Here is a 17,189-nt window from a genome sequence, read left to right as displayed (position 1 = left end):
TTTTTGTTCTCAGACATGCTTATTTGGGCCCTTAGTTGTCGTTTATAATGCAGGGTATGCCCCATTGCATTTCTGTACAAAATGTTAACTTAATAAAGAAATGTGGAAAAAAAAAAAAAAAAAAGTTATTTTTAACATGACACTTTCTGTTCAATTTTCCACCATAAATAATATTTAGTTGCAGCGTACGTTTTATGGTAAAATTGCAAACATGCCCTCTTTGGAGGAGGAAGAGAATCAAAAATCAAAATATCCTATAGCCTCAAGACCAAAATGAAAGGTGTCATTAAAAAGGGGTTAAAGAGGACCTGTGATAGTTAATGTAGATAGCGTAACCTCAATAAACTCTTTTCTATAGCATGTCAAACAGTCACCCCCCACCCCCCTTAGGTAGTGAAACGGGGGGGGAACAACGTGATAATATGGGCTGTATTTGGTAGTGGTGGGTGGATTCAGCACTGACTGCACCTAATGAACATGATCTCATAAGAACCCAACAAAGGCACTTTAAAAAGTATAATACAATTTTATTTACAGAATAGCAAGAAATAAGTTAAAAAAAAAAAAACACATTTAGTAGAAGACATGTATATTTTATGTAAGAAAAAAAAAATGTTTAAACTTTTGTAACTGGGACAATGGAGCCCGGGCAGGTTTTCATGTTGCCAGAGATTTTCATAGTGGAAACTGTTGATTACTTCACAGAACAAAGTGCAGAAGTGAGGATCTGGAGACGACAAAAATAAATAAAATAAAAAGTTATATATTCATCTGATTTTAGAGTTTAACCGTTACTTCAGCCAACCTAACAAACTAATACGAGTTTCCCAATAGCAGTTCCACCTGACCCTCATTTACTTTTCAAACCCAAAACAGCAAAAACAGTAAGTTGGTGAAATAAATTTCATTAAACTGGAGATATGCCAATCTTTGGAACCACTGACTCATTTAATTTATTTAAAGTAATCAAAAAGGAGGTAAGATGCTGCTCATCTCAAATATCCATCTTGAAAAACTAAGCTCCTCCTAACAAAGCAATTAGTAGTCTACCACTCATCTACCAGCAGAAAGGCTTGGATCCCCAATGAGGGATTATTAAAGAGTACCTGCCACCAAACTAAAAACTTTTAAATATATTGTTCCTTATGCAATTATAAGACACTTGCCGTAAAGGAAATCTGTCAGCTTGCTCCCCCACACTAACCAGCGGTACTGGCTGGTAGTGTGGGGGACACTAATCAGTTTGATGCATACCGTCCCCGGATCCGCCACGCCATTCGCCCGCTATCTTCTTTATATGCAAATTAGCTGCTAACTGGCATGGGCAGGGTTACTGCCTTCATCTGGCACTGTGGTACAACTGCTGCCTGGCCCACAGCACCACCCGGGGCTTATGAATATTCATGTTCTCCCTCATCATCTCCCTCTCCTCCCCGCTGATTTCAGGACTCGACTGCGCTGAAGAGGCTTCCGGGTGTAGATAGGAAGCCAGCACATGCGCAGTGGAGTCCTGAAATCAGCGGGAAGAAGAGGTAGATGATGAGGGAGAACATTAATATTCATAAGCCGGGCGGTGGTTACATCACAGTGCCAGATGAAGGCAGTAAAGCCGCCCTTGCCAGTTAGCAGTGAATTTGCATGTCAAGAAGAAAGATCAGCTTCCCCCGCACTAAGAGCGACAGTTTTTCTTTTAGGATGGACCCATTTTACACCTTAATGACCAGTTTTTTTTTTAATTTGACATGTTTCTCTTAAAAGGGTAATAACTTTAGAACGCTTTTTCTGAGCGGAGCAATTCTGAAATAGTTTTTTGTGACATATTTTACTTAAGTGGTGCATTTTTGTTACCACATGCAGCATTTTTTGTGGAAAAACTCCAAAATATTGTGAAAAATTAAAATTCCTGGCGTTTAAAAAAAATATTTTTATGGTGTTCACTGTGTGTAAAAGTGATGTTATATTTATTCTGGGGGTCGGTACGATTGTGGCGATACCAATTTTATATAGCTTTTTATGTTCTTTCCTTTTCTGAGCAAAATTCTTTTCCGCCATTGTGTGAGGGCTTATTTTTTGTGGGACAATCTGTACTTTTTATTGGTATCATTTTTGCGACACATGCTACCTGCTGCCATAGCAACCAATGCCGACCAGCGATAGTATTGCGGCACCACTGTTTGTGAACAGGGGGAGCACCCTCCCCCTGTCAACACCGTAGTTGCCGTGATCAGGATTGTATCTGATGCCGGGACCTGGGGCTAACAGCATGCGGCAGCGGTCGCGGTGCCGCACGCTATTAACCCTTTAGACACAGCATTCAAAGTTGAACGCCGCGTCTAAAATGAAAGTGAAAGCTGCCCGGCTGCTCAGGACCACCGCAGTGAAAATGCAGTGTCCCGATCAGCTAGGACACGAGCGGAGGTCCTCTTACCTGCCTCCGGCGTGTCCCCTCATCAATTTATCGCTCCAGGCCCGAGATGTAAGCTTGAGCAATCGACCGCTGATAACGCTGATCATTGCAAAGCTATGGCTTTGCAGTGAACAGTGCTGGCAATCAGTGTGTGCCGTGTTATAGGTCCCTATGGGAGCTATAACACTACAAAAAAAAAAAAGTGTAAAAAAAAAAAAAGTTAATAAATGTGATTTAACCCCTTCCTTAACCCCTTAAGGACCAAGGGTGTAATGTTACGCCTTGCGCCCTGGTACTTAAGGACCAAGGGCATAAACTTACGCCCTGGCGTTTTCCGGTCCTTGCCACGCAGAGATTTTCTGCTATTAACCCTTGCAAAAATGTGAAATTTGAGGGGGAAACATTTTTTGTGAAATTTTTTATTTTTTTTTACATATGCAAAAGTCGTGAAACACATGTGGGGTATTAAGGCTCACTTAATTCCTTGTTATGTTCCTCAAGGGGTCTAGTTTCCAAAATGGTATGCCAGGTGTTTTTTTGCTGTTCTGGCACCATAGGGGCTTCCTAAATGCAACATGCCCCCCAAAAACCATTTCAGAAAAAGGTACTTTCCAAAATCCCTTTGTCGCTCCTTCGCTTCTGAGCCCGCCGAACACTTTAAATAGACATGTGAGGTATGTGCTTACTCGAGAGAAATTGGGCAACAAATACAAGTATAAATTTTCTCCTTTCACCCCTTGTAAAAATTCAAAAATTGTGTCTACAAGAACATGAGTGTAAAAAATGAAGATTGTGAATTTTCTCCTTCACTTTGCTGCTATTCCTGTGAAACACCTAAAGGGTGAAAACACTTACTGAATGTTATTTTGAATACTTTGTGGGGTGTAGTTTTTATAATGGGGTCATTTATGGGGTATTTCTAATATGAAGACCCTTCAAATCCACTTCAAACCTGAACTGGTCCCTGAAAAATTGGAAAATTGCTGCTGAACTTTGAAGCCCTCTGGTGTCTTCCAAAAGTAAAAACACGTCAATTTTATGATACAAACATAAAGTAGACATATTGGAAATGTGAATAATTTTTTTTATTTGGAATATCCATTTTCCTTACAAGCAGAGAGCTGCAAAGTTAGAAAAATGCCAAATTTTCATTTTCTTCATAAAATTTTGGGATTTTTCACCAAGAAAGGATGCAAGTTACCACAAAAATTTACCACTATGTTAAAGTAGAATAGGTCCCGAAAAAACAGTCTCTGAATCAGAATGATAACTAAAAGCATTCCAGAGTTATTAATGTTTAAAGTGACAGTGGTCAGATGTTCAAAAAACGCTCTGGTCCTAAGGTGTAAAATGGCCTGGTCCTTAAGGGGTTAATAAAAGTTCAAATGACCCCCCTTTTCCCATAAAAAAAACAAAAAAAAAAAAAAACACAAATAAAAATAAATCTAAACATATGTGGTATCGCCGCATGCATAAATGTCCGAATTATAAAAATATGTCATTAATTAAACCGCACGGTCAATGGCGTACTTGCAAAAAAATTCCAAAGTCCAAAAGAACGTATTTTTGGTCGCTTTTTATCTCATGAAATTTTTTTTTTTTATAATAAGCGATCAAACAGTCCGATCAATACAAAAATGGTACCGCTAAAAACTTCAGATCACAGTGCAAAAAATGAGCCCTCATACTGCCCCATATGCGGAAAAATAAAAGTTATAGGGGTCAGAAGATGACAATTTTAAACGTATACATTTTTCACGATTTTTTACAGAAGTACAACAAAATCAAACCTATATAAGTAGGGTATCATTTTAACCATATGGACCTACAGAATAATGATAAGGTGTCATTTTACCGAAAAATGTACTGCATAGAAACGGAAGCCCCCTAAAGTTACAAAATGGCTTTTTTCTTCAATTTCGTCGCACAATGATTTTTTTTCCGTTTTGCCGTAGATTTTTGGGTAAAATGACTGATGTCACTGCAAAAAAATAAGCCATCATATGGATTTTTAGGTCCAAAATTGAAAGGGTTATGATTTTTAAAAAAGCTGAGGAGGAAAAAACGAAAGTGCAAAAACTGAAAAACCTGTGATCCTTAAGGGGTTAACAGTTAACTTCATGTGACAAGCTAAAAGCTTTATACTACAGTACTGGGGTATAAGAAGTCAAAATGAAAACCTAAGGACTTACCATATGATTTTGGCAAGATGTCAAGACTTCTGCTAATAGCATGTCTGGAGCTGAGTATGGTAAGGTAGGAAGTTGTTGAATGTTCATTACATGGTCTTCTATACCGGGTAGTAGAATAAACTCATACCTACAAGAAGCACAAAAATTTACAAGATGTACTGTGAAATATCAATCAATCAATTAACATCTTCCTGCTAAAATAGTTACCCTGATAACATACTGCACCTCTTAAATCTATCTTAGAACTAAACTCCTACCAAAGAAAAACTAGCCTAAATAGCAGTCTTCCACTGATCCACCAGCACAAAAAGGTTTGGATCCACAATGGGGGGCTTATGGACAGTTATGCCTTCAAGTGACAAGCAGATCGCTTTGTACTGCCATTCTGTGTGAGAAGCTGAAAACCTGACCTACCATACTATTTTTGCTAGATGTCATGTCATGTCTTGTCTTGTCTTATGTAGATTCAATGACTGGTAAGGTAGTAAGTTTAAGGTTCTTGCCATGGTCTACTACTACACCATGTAGTAGAATGAACTTGCCAAATCTACAAAAAGGAAAAAAATATTTAGTTATTGTAGTGACCATCAATATACTGCAAGTTTCCAATCCTAAGAACCAATAGCTTAACAAGTAACCAAAATTTCGCAAAAGGTAAGACATGGTTTGCCTAGACTAAATCTTAACTACCACTGAACTACCAACACAAAAAATTGGATCCATAATGTGGGGGTGGGTGATATGAACAATTATGCCTTCAAGTGACAAGCTAATAGCTTTGCATTGCTATGGATTTTCTCATTTTAAAGTAACCACCCCATTTTTATTTATTTTTTTGACCACTGCCAAGAACTGATGGGATTTGTGGTTATTAGACTATGTTGCAGCTGCTTAAGGTATAACCGTGAACTGCACAGCCTTTATTTGCAAACAGAAGAGGTTCTTAGCATACCATTTGGCCAAATAGTGCCATCCCACCATGGAAAGGTGACCTCATGGGGACAGACCCTATACAATTGAAATCCCTCTTTTTTTCTCAGCAGTCAAGGGCTGACGGCAGCTGTGGTCAGACTATGTGCCAGCTGCTCATGGTAAAATAGCGGCTACAGCCATCTGTTATTCCCCCCAAATAGAAAGAAATACAGCAGTATACCCTTTACTCTAAAATATATGTATTCAACACTGCTAGAGAGGTTCTTAGCATAATATTTGGCCAAATAGTGTGTACCGTCCCACCACGGTAAGGTGACCTCATTGGGACGGACCCTACACTAAAGATATGCCTCTCTTGGGCTTTTTTTATTAGACTATTTGTTAATTAGACTATGTTGCAGCTGCTTTTTTTTATTATTTTTGGCAATGAGGAACAGGAAATGCGGTGACTGGCAACAAAAGCCAGGGAAGGCGGGGCAGACTGGCAACAAAGGCCAGGGAAGGCGGGGCAGACTGGCAACAAAGGCCAGAGAAGGCGGCGACTGGCAACGAAGGCCAGAGAAGGCGGCGACTGGCAACGAAGGCCAGAGAAGGCGGCGACTGGCAACGAAGGCCAGAGAAGGCAGCGACTGGCAACGAAGGCCAGAGAAGGCAGCGACTGGCAAAGACGGCCAGAGAAGGCAGCGACTGGCAAAGACGGCCAGAGAAGGCAGCGAATGGAAAAAGGCAAGAGACAAAAAGTCATTTAATTATGTAATTAAACAAATTACCCCCTAAATATAACACATTTAGACAAGAACAGACATGATTTCATTTACTTACGTGTAGGTCCATAATTCCAGCCAGGGAAGATAAGTAACACCTGGAGAAAGCAAACTGATAGATACTTCTAGAACAAGAATATGACATAGGTCAAAGTTAGTAACTGATTGGTCTGACAGCAGCACCTCCCAGGTGTTTGTTGTCTTACACAATAGAACAGCTTCTGGAGGAAGCACAAAGACACAGGCTATTAGAACAAGTCAATGGCATAGGCCTTACCGTCTCATCGTAGCTCCTTCCAGTCTGGTAAGATGCTCATCTCACTCTTTCTTGGGTATCAGTGTCCAGGGCTAGCAGACAGCATCAAATATTCTTGCTCTACAGGAAAAGAATTCTAAAAAAAACCTACCTAGATACTTGTGAGAAAGACAAAAGCTGTTAGAAAATGAAGCAATAATGAAGAGCAGAACAAACACAAAAGATAAAAAAGCTGCATGTTAAAAACAACAATGATAGTGGCTGCAAATCCTCAGTCGAGGTATCAGCCATACTTACAGCTAGGACTTTCCTAATACATTCTTACCTTCATTTAGTAGGCACTGACTATTTGTTCTACTGATGCTGAATAGTATATGACGATAACAGAAATAACTGTTTCTTTAAGTTTAACTAGTTACTAAGGCTATCGACACATGGTGCCACATTGATAACTCCCCCAAGTTAGCAATGCAACAAGTCATGCATAGGTAGCTACTACCTAACCAGCTGGTACTAGGAATGGGGCTGACATTCACCATAGAATTATATGGTAAATTGCCAAATTTGATAAAGACTGCCACGGTAGGCAGCAACTGGCAAAGGCAAGAGACAGAAAGTCATTTAATTATGCAATTAAACAAGTTACCCCCTAAATAGAACACATTTTGAAAAAACAGACATGATTTCAATTACTTACGTGTAGGTCCACAATTCCAGCCAGGGAAGATAAGCAACACCTGGAGAAAGCAAACTGATAGGTCAAAGTTAGTAACTTATTGGTCTGACAGCAGCTCCTCCCAGGTGTGGGTTGTCTTACACAATAGAACAGAAATATGAAGACACAGGCTATTAGAACAAGTCAATGGCATAGGTCTTACCGTCTCATCGTAGCTCCTTCCAGTCTGGTAAGATGCTCATCTCACTCTTTCTTGGGTATCAGTGTCCAGGGCTAGCAGGCAGCATCAAATATTCTTGCTCTACAGGAAAAGAATTCTAAAAAAAACCTACCTAGATACTTGTGAGAAAGACAAAAGCTGTTAGAAAATGAAGCAATAATGAAGAGCAGAACAAACACAAAAGATAAAAAAGCTGCATGTTAAAAACAACAATGATAGTGGCTGCAAATCCTCAGTCGAGGTATCAGCCATACTTACAGCTAGGACTTTCCTAATGCATTCTTACCTTCATTTAGTAGGCACTGACTATTTGTTCTACTGATGCTGAATAGTATATGACGATAACAGAAATAACTGTTTCTTTAAGTTTAACTAGTTACTAAGGCTATCGACACATGGTGCCACATTGATAACTCCCCCAAGTTAGCAATGCAACAAGTCATGCATAGGTAGCTACTACCTAACCAGCTGGTACTAGGAATGGGGCTGACATTCACCATAGAATTATATGGTAAATTGCCAAATTTGATAAAGACTGCCACGGTAGGCAGCAACTGGCAAAGGCAAGAGACAGAAAGTCATTTAATTATGCAATTAAACAAGTTACCCCCTAAATAGAACACATTTTGAAAAAACAGACATGATTTCAATTACTTACTTGTAGGTCCACAATTCCAGCCAGGGAAGATAAGCAACACCTGGAGAAAGCAAACTGATAGGTCAAAGTTAGTAACTTATTGGTCTGACAGCAGCTCCTCCCAGGTGTGGGTTGTCTTACACAATAGAACAGAAATATGAAGACACAGGCTATTAGAACAAGTCAATGGCATAGGTCTTACCGTCTCACCGTAGCTCCTTCCAGTCTGGGCAGATGGGCGTCTCACTCTTTCTTGGGTATTGGTGTCCAGGGCTAGCAGGCAGCATCAAGCATCAAATATTCTTGCTCTACAGGAAAAGAAAAAAAAAAAAAAAAAAAAAATAACTACCTAGATACTTGTGAGAAAGACAAAATCTGTTAGAAAATGAAGCAACTTGAAAAACAAAGAGCCGAACAAACACAAAAGATTAAAAAGCAGCATGTTAAAAACAACGATAGTGGCTGCAAATCCTCAGTCAAGGTATCAGCCATACTTACAGCTAGGACTTTCCTAATTAATTCCTACCTTCATTTAGTAGGCACTGACTATTGTTCTACTGATGCTGAATAGTATGTTACAATAACAGAAATAACTGAGGGTTAACTAGTTATTATGGCTATCTACACATGGTGCCACATTGATAACTCCCCCATGTTAGCAATGCAACAAGTCATGCATAGGTAGCTACTATCTAACCTGCAGGTACTAGGAATGTGGCTGACATTCACCATAGAATTATATGGTAAATTGCCAAATTTGGCAAAGACTGCCACGGTAGGCGGCGACTGGCAAAGGCAAGAGACAGTCATTAAACAAATTACCCCCTAAATATAACACATTTTGACAAGAACAGACATGCTTTTATTTACTTACGTGTAGGTCCACAATTCCAGCCAGGGAAGATAAGGAATACCTGGAGAAAGCAAACTGATAGATACCTCTAGAACAAGAATATGACATAGGTCAAAGTTAGTAACTTATTGGTCTGACAGCAGCTCCTCCCAGGTGTGGGTTGTCTTTCACAATAGAACAGCTTCTGGATGAAGCACAAAGACACAGGCTATTAGATCAAGTCAATGGCATAGGCCTTACCGTCTCATCGTAGCTCCTTCCAGTCTGGGCAGATGGTCGTCTCACTCTTTCTTGGGTATTTGTGTCCAGGGCTAGCAGGCAGCATCAAATATTCTTGCTCTACAGGAAAATAATTAAAAAAAATAAATAAAATAAATAAAAATAAAAACGTACCTAGATACTTGTGGGAAAGACACAAAAGCTGTTAGAAAATGAAGCAACTTTTAAATGTTAATTAAAAAAAAGAAAAAAGAAAAAAAGAAGGAGATCTGCAGTGTTAGACACTTCTCCCCTATCTGCAGTATAGGGGATAAGTGTCTCATTCCGGCAGTCCAAACGCTGGACCACCCACAATCTCATGTATGGGGCCCCGGCTCTGCAGCGGCCCTCTCGTGCAGGAGGCCTGCCACAGCGTACACGCCCCCTCCATGTATCTCTATGGGAGAGGCGGAGATGCAGTATGGAGAAGGCGTGACTACCTCAGTGAGGTCAGAGACATGTGCATTAGCTGCGCAGAGCCACAGTAACGCCGGGTCCCCGTACAGGACATTGTGTGGGGGTCCCAGTGGTCGAAGCCCCCCACAATCAGACACTTATGCCCTATACTGTGGATAGGGGATAAGTGTAACACTACAGGGCTCCTTTAAGGGTATATAGCACAGTGCAAAATGGATTAGGATAAATAAATGAATAAATTAGGTACAAAGACACAGGTTATTAGAACAAGCCTATGGCATAAACCATATAGGAAAGATCTTACCGTTTTAACGCAGCTCCTTCCAGTCTGGGCAGATGGGCGTCTCACTCTTTCTTGGGTATTAGTGTCCAGGGCTAGCAGGCAGCATCAAATATTCTTGCTCTACAGGAAAAGAATTCTAAAAAAAAAAAAACCTACCTAGATACTTGTGGGAAAGACACAAAATCTGTTAGAAAATGAAGCAACTTGAAAAACAACAACAAAGAGACGAACAAAAGATAAAAAAGCAGCATGTTAAAAACAATGATAGTGGCTGCAAATCCTCAGTCAAGGTATCAGCCATACTTACAGCTAGGACTTTCCTAATTAATTCCTACCTTCATTTAATAGGCACTGACTATTGTTCTACTGATGCTGAATAGTATGTTACAATAACAGAAATAACTGAGGGTTAACTAGTTATTATGGCTATCTACACATGGTGCCACATTGATAACTCCCCCATGTTAGCAATGCAACAAGTCATGCATAGGTAGCTACTATCTAACCTGCAGGTACTAGGAATGTGGCTGACATTCACCATAGAATTATATGGTAAATTGCCAAATTTGGCAAAGACTGCCACGGTAGGCGGCGACTGGCAAAGGCAAGAGACAGTCATTAAACAAATTACCCCCTAAATATAACACATTTTGACAAGAACAGACATGCTTTTATTTACTTACGTGTAGGTCCACAATTCCAGCCAGGGAAGATAAGGAATACCTGGAGAAAGCAAACTGATAGATACTTCTAGAACAAGAATATGACATAGGTCAAAGTTAATAACTTATTGGTCTGACAGTGTGGGTTGTCTTACACAATAGAACAGCTTCTGGATGAAGCACAAAGACACAGGCTATTAGATCAAGTCAATGGCATAGGCCTTACCATCTCATCGTAGCTCCTTCCAGTCTGGGCAGATGGTCGTCTCACTCTTTCTTGGGTATTGGTGTCCAGGGCTAGCAGGCAGCATCAAATATTCTTGCTCTACAGGAAAAGAATTCTAAAAAAAAAAAAAAAACCTACCTAGATACTTGTGGGAAAGACACAAAATCTGTTAGAAAATGAAGCAACTTGAAAAACAACAACAAAGACGAACAAAAGATAAAAAAGCTGCATGTAAAAAAACAAACAATGATAGTGGCTGCAAATCCTCAGTCAAGGTATCAGCCATACTTACAGCTAGGACTTTCCTAATTAATTCCTACCTTCATTTAGTAGGCACTGACTATTGTTCTACTGATGCTGAATAGTATATTACAATAACAGAAATAACTGGATTATTTAGGGTTAACTAGTTATTATGGCTATCCACACATGGTGCCACATTGATAACTCCCCCAAGTTAGCAATGCAACAAGTCATGCATAGGTAGCTACTATCTAACCTGCTAGTACTAGAGATGGGGCTGACATTCACCATAGAATTATATGGTAAATTGCCATTTTGAAAAGATTTATTACAATAGGTGACTAATCTACAGTTTCACTAACTGATTCTTTAGGTTTAACTAGTTATTATGGCTATCTACACATGGTGCCACATTGATAACTCCCCCAAGTTAGCAATGGAACAAGTCATGCATAGATAGCCACTATCTAACCTGCCGGTACTAGAGATGGGGCTGACCATAACGGTTATCACAAAAACAGACAAGGTATATAATGAACACCTTCTGGATGAAGTATAAAGATAGAGTGTTATACAACAATGACATGGCAGAAGTGATAAATCTAGATACTTAACTTTCCAATAGCAGCTCCTCCCGGTTGGGGCAGACATCTGGTAACTGGCAAAAAAAAAAAAACAGTGGTGTCAGAGCATACTGAGACTTCTCGTTCTTAGGCTAGGTTCACATGCAGTATTTTGGTTAGTTTTTGAGCCCCATTTGGTTAGTATTTTATGCCAAGTGAACCACCACAATAAACTATAATGGAACAATTTCCACTTTTTTGGTGGAACTCGTGTTACTGACCAAAACCATATGCTTGAAGTAATCAAAAACTGTCTAATGGTAAAACTGTCTTTTTCAAATAAGAACCGAGCTTTCATTCTATGAGAGCCCCATATGCCCGGATTGCTGCCAGAAAATCTTAATCCTTCCAGTACTTAGCAGCTGTATGCTCCACAGGAAGTGCTTTTCTTTTTGAATTTATTTTCTGTCTGGCCATAGTGCTCTCTGACGACACCTCTGTCCATGTCAGGAATTGTCCAGAGCAGGAGAGGTTTACTATGGGGACATTTCTTCTGCTCTGAACAGTTCCTAACATGGTCAGAGGTGTCAGCACTGTGGTCAGACAGAAAATAAATTAAAAAAGAAAAAACTTTCCGCAGAGCATACAGCCGTTGATAAGTACTGGAAGGATTAAGATTTTTAAATAGAAGTCATTTACAAATCTGTAAGACTTTCTGGTACCAGCTAATAAAAATAAAAAAAAATAAGAAAAAATAAATTGGTTTCCACTGGAGTACCCCTTTAACTTGCCTTTTGCAGCTGTCCAGATGCTGCCAATATAGCTCTCCTGTCCTCCAGCCCCTGTCTTTCTGCTTCTGGGGTCTGACAAGTTACACTGTGATCAGCCAATTGGTGACCAAAATGATGTCCCTCAGCTGGTGATTGGCTGAGCAGCAGTGTGATGTATTAGGCCCCTTGTATTGGGTAATGTGTATGCAGTAGAGCTGAGCGAGTGGTCATGTGTATGACGCAGAGTTGAGTGTGTGCATGGTCATGCTTACACAATAACACATTCAGCTCTGCTCCATACACATGCCGCACACTAATTTCTGCTACATGTAACATGATCACACACTCAGCTCTGGTACATGAACACAGTGTTTACCAACCAGGGTGTCTCCAGCTTTTGCAAAACTTTTGTTTGGCGCACACACTGCTGCTCCAGCACTTCTAGCTATGTGAGCAGTGCAACGCGGAAAAATATCACAGCTCTGTAAAGTGTGAGGTGGAGAAGGAGTGCATGGTCGAGGCGGGGGGGGGGTGGACGTTTCGATATTTGCGCAAATTGAGTGTAAATTAGACAAAGAGGTAGATCTGTTTCTACAATAGACACCTAATGATAAATGTGTCCCCCAGTATACACATCGCACATTACATATACACACATACATTATATAAAACACACACGGACACCTCCCACATAATACATACACACCTCGCACATTATATATACACACTCACTATATACATGGACACCTCGCACATTATATATACACACTCACTATATACATGGACACCTCGCACATTATATATACACACTCACTATATACATGGACACCTCGCACATTATATATACAGGGTGGGCCATTTATATGGATACACCTTAATAAAATGGGAATAGTTGGTGATAACTTCCTGTTTGTGGCACATTAGTATATGTGATTGGGGGGAGACTTTTCAAGATGGGTGGTGACCATGTCGGCCATTTTGAATCCAACTTTTGTTTTATACATGGACACCTCGCACTAATATATATATATATATATATCACACAGAAAAGAAAACGTCCGGCACTCGGGAGGATGCAGGTAAAACTTGTCAATGGCTTTATTCACATGCTTAGGCAGGACACAATAGATTGTGTCCTGCCTAAGCGTGTGAATAAAGCCATTGACAAGTTTTACCTGCATCCTCCCGAGTGCCGGACGTTTTCTTTTCTGTGTGATTTCTACTAAGCCGGGAGCGGTACCGGTGTCCGTAGCACGAGATAGCGCAGCAAACGCGAGAGTGGTGAGCAGCCTGACCTTATCTGCATATATATATATATATATATATATACACATACACATTACACACACTCACCATACACATGGACACCTTGCACATTACATACCCACACACTCACCATACACATGGACACCTCGCACATTACATACCCACACACTCACCATACACATGGACACCTCGCACATTACATACCCACACACTCACCATACACATGGACACCTTGCACATTACATACCCACACACTCACCATACACATGGACACCTCGCACATTACATACCCACACACTCACCATACACATGGACTCCTCGCACATTATATATATATATATATATATATATATACACACACATACATACACACTCTCACTATACATAACACATATACACTGGGTTCAGTATATACACACACACACACACACATCATACACACTCACTATATACATGTACATTTTCACCATATTGAAGGCAGGTAGGTCTATGGTCTCCCAGTGGCTGCAGATTCCTCCCCATACTCTACACCCGCTTGTTAAGGGAGCACAGGCTGGATCTCCTCTTAAGGTGGCGGGGGGGTCCTCCTTAGTGACACCATTGTTTATGGGGGATCATTTTTTGCACCCCAATCTGTAGTTTGACAGTACATTTTTTTTTATTGTTTTGATGCAACTTTAACTTTGGGAGTTGCAATTAGTTACTAACTACAACTCCCAGCATGCCCTGATACAGCCTATAGCTCAGCAGCTGCCCCATATAAAAACTACAACTCCCAGCATGTTGCACTTTAGTATAGGTCAGTGTTTCCCAGCCAGGGGTGCCTCCAGCTGTTGCAAAGCTACAACAGCTGGAGGCGCTCTGGTTGGATGAATACCGGCCTTTGCATTGCTGGTATTTCTAATAGATCCAACTTGCACAGTAACACCTGGAGATCACAGATCCCACATGGAGGATCAGTAAAGCATAGGAAACATGTTCTTAAAGAGCCCTCCACACAATTCTACCACAAGCTTCCTTACTTACTATGGTCACAGTTTCCCTCCAAAAGTCTGCTGCACAGCTGTCCTCACTCATGCATGGAGCTTGAACTGCACTGAAGCAGCTGTATTTAAGGATCCTTAATTAGCTGGCCACGCCTCCTCCAGAGCTGGAATCACAAACACCCTTTCAGTGCTGAACAGAAATAAATGGTGAATAAACATATAGGGGGAGATTTATCAAAACCTATGCAGGGAAAGAATGAAGCAGTTGCCCCTAGCAACCAATCAGATTTCTTTCATTTTTCACAGGCCTCTTTGTTTCTTTCATTTTTAAAGAGGCCTGTGAAAAATGAAAAATCTGAATGGTTGCTACGGGCAACTGAATCACTCTTTCTCTACACAAGTTTTGATAAATCTGCCTCATAGGGAATCTCCTTGTAATAAGGATGGGCCGCCGGCCCATCGTGAAACTGATGATCCCTGCTGCTGGTTCGGTTCTGCCCTGGAGTGGTGAGTGAATAAAAGTAGGCCTCACCCAAGCAGGGCTAATGGTGACAAAACTACAACACCCAGCATGTCCTCATTGTAAGGGCATGCTGGGAGATGTAGTCTTGCAACAATGGGCGGGTTGCATTTTTACATCTGGTGCCTCCAACTGTTGCAAACCTACAACTCCCAGCTTGTCCTCACTGTAAGGGCATGCTGGGAGTTGTAGTCTTTCAACAGCGGGTGGGTGGCATTTTTACATCTGGTGCCTTCAGATGGTGTAAAACTACAACTCCCCGCATGTCCTGTAAAGGTATGCTGGGAGTTGTAATCTTTCAATATCAACGGGTGGCATTTTTACACCTCGGTGCCTCCAGCTGTTGCAAAACTACAACTCCCTGCATGCCCTCACTGTAAGGACATGCTGGGAGCTGTTGTCTTACAACAGCGGCAGGTGGCATTTTTACACCTGGGTGCCTCCAGCTTTTGCAAAACTACAACTCCCAGAATGCCCTTACAATGGGCCATGCTGGGAGTTGTAGTCTTGCAACAGCAGGCAGGTGGCATTTTTACACCTGTGCATGCAGTTGTTGCAAAACCACAACTCCCAGCGAGTCCTCACTTTAAGGGCATGCTGGGAGTTGTAGTTTTGCTCCCATCATGCAAGTTGAAGTTTAGGATCAGGGTGCCTCCAGCTGTTGCTAAACTACAACTCCTGGGCCCCTTATTTGAGTATTGGCTGTACCCCCTGATGGTGACCCTGTGTACAAGGTAGGGCCAGCGATTAAGCCTGGTTGTCCCCTATTGGGACTGTTTTGTCTCCTATTGGGTGTGTCCGCATCCACTATTGGCAGTGTCCCCTATTCGGAGGCTGCAAATACATGACTAAATTTAGTAAGTTAATTTGTTTTCCCTTAGTCTCCTCAGCAGCACAATGGGGAGTTTTGCAACAGCTGGAGGCACAGTGTTTGGGGAAAACTGACGTACAGTATTTTTGGTGGCGGAGGCAAGTGTAAGGCTAGGTTCAGACTACGGAATTTCTGACAGAAATTCAGACGTAAAATTTCCGTCAGAAATTCCGCTTGCTAAAATGTCTAGTGTAGTGAATGGTTTTCCGTTCACAAATTCACACTTCGGAATATGTGAAGCGGAAAATCCGCTTAGAAATTTCCACCTAAAGAAAGGGGTTGCTCTTTCTTCAGGCGGAAATCCGAGCGGAACACATAGCAGTCTATAGGAGACTGCAGTGTCCGCGCAATCCTAGCGCCGACTAATTCAGTCGGCGCAGGCGGAACTCGGAATCTCCGGGCGGATATTTTCTGCCCGGAGATTCCGTAGTCTGAACCTAGCCTAACACTTGCATCCGGGTCCACCCCTATGAAAATCTCTAATTTAGTCCTCAAATGCGCATGGCGCTCTCTCACTTCAGAGCCCTGTCGTATTTCAAGGCAACAGTTTAGGGCCACATATGGGGTATCTCCGTACTCGGAAGAAATTGCGCTACAAATCTTTGGTGGCCTTTTCTCCTTTTACCCCTTATGAAAATGTAAAAGTTGGGGTCTACACCTGAATGTTAGTGTAAATTATTTTTTTTTTTTATACCAACATGCTGGTGTTGCCCCATACTTTTCATTTTTATAAGAGGTAAAAGGAAAAAAGACCCCCAAAATTTGTAGCACAAATTTCTCCCAAGTACGGAAATCCCCCATATGTGGGCGTAAAATGCTCAGCGGGCCCACAACATGGCTCAGGAGTGAGAGCGCACTATGTACATTTGAGGCCTAAATTGGTGATTTGCACAGGGGTGGCTGCTGGTTACAGCGGTTCTGACATAAACGCAAAAAAACCCACATGTGACCCCATTTCGGAAACTACCCCCCTCACGGAACATAACAAGGGGTACAGTGAACATTTACACCCCACAGGTGTCTGACAGATTTTTGGAACAGTGGTCCGTGAAAATAAAGAATGTAATTTTTAATTTGGACAGCCCACTGTTACAAAGATCTGTCAAATGCCAGTGGGGTGTAAATGTTCACTGTACCCCTTGTTACGTTCCTTGAGGGGTGTAGTTTTCCAAATAGTATGCCATGT

The 17,189-nt window shown here is 41.2% G+C and overlaps 1 long non-coding RNA gene across 16 annotated transcripts in view; it reads right to left on the bottom strand.

The window, feature by feature from the left end:
• Positions 1–548: 548 nt before the first annotated feature.
• LOC130340500 (uncharacterized) overlaps positions 549–17,189 on the bottom strand; it is a 106,599-nt gene continuing 89,958 nt past the window's right edge. For 3 of the 16 annotated variants that reach the window (XR_008880598.1, XR_008880605.1, XR_008880604.1), the window contains exons 5-12: positions 14,653–14,776; positions 9,918–11,685; positions 8,435–9,277; positions 6,574–7,560; positions 6,355–6,421; positions 5,014–5,146; positions 4,600–4,726; positions 549–727 (exon numbers count right to left, since the gene is read on the bottom strand). This is a non-coding gene — a long non-coding RNA (uncharacterized LOC130340500). Of the gene's footprint in view, positions 728–4,599; positions 4,727–5,013; positions 5,147–6,354; positions 6,422–6,573; positions 7,561–8,434; positions 9,278–9,917; positions 11,686–14,652; positions 14,803–17,189 lie in introns of all 16 variants that reach the window. The other 13 variants (XR_008880600.1, XR_008880613.1, XR_008880610.1 and 10 more) reach the window with 12 other exon arrangements.

Source organism: Hyla sarda, unplaced genomic scaffold (genome assembly GCF_029499605.1).
Source record: "Hyla sarda isolate aHylSar1 unplaced genomic scaffold, aHylSar1.hap1 scaffold_593, whole genome shotgun sequence".
Lineage (NCBI taxonomy): Eukaryota > Metazoa > Chordata > Amphibia > Anura > Hylidae > Hyla > Hyla sarda.
The sequence above is the reverse complement of the archived record's forward strand: the minus strand, read 5'-3'. Positions and strand labels throughout refer to the sequence as shown.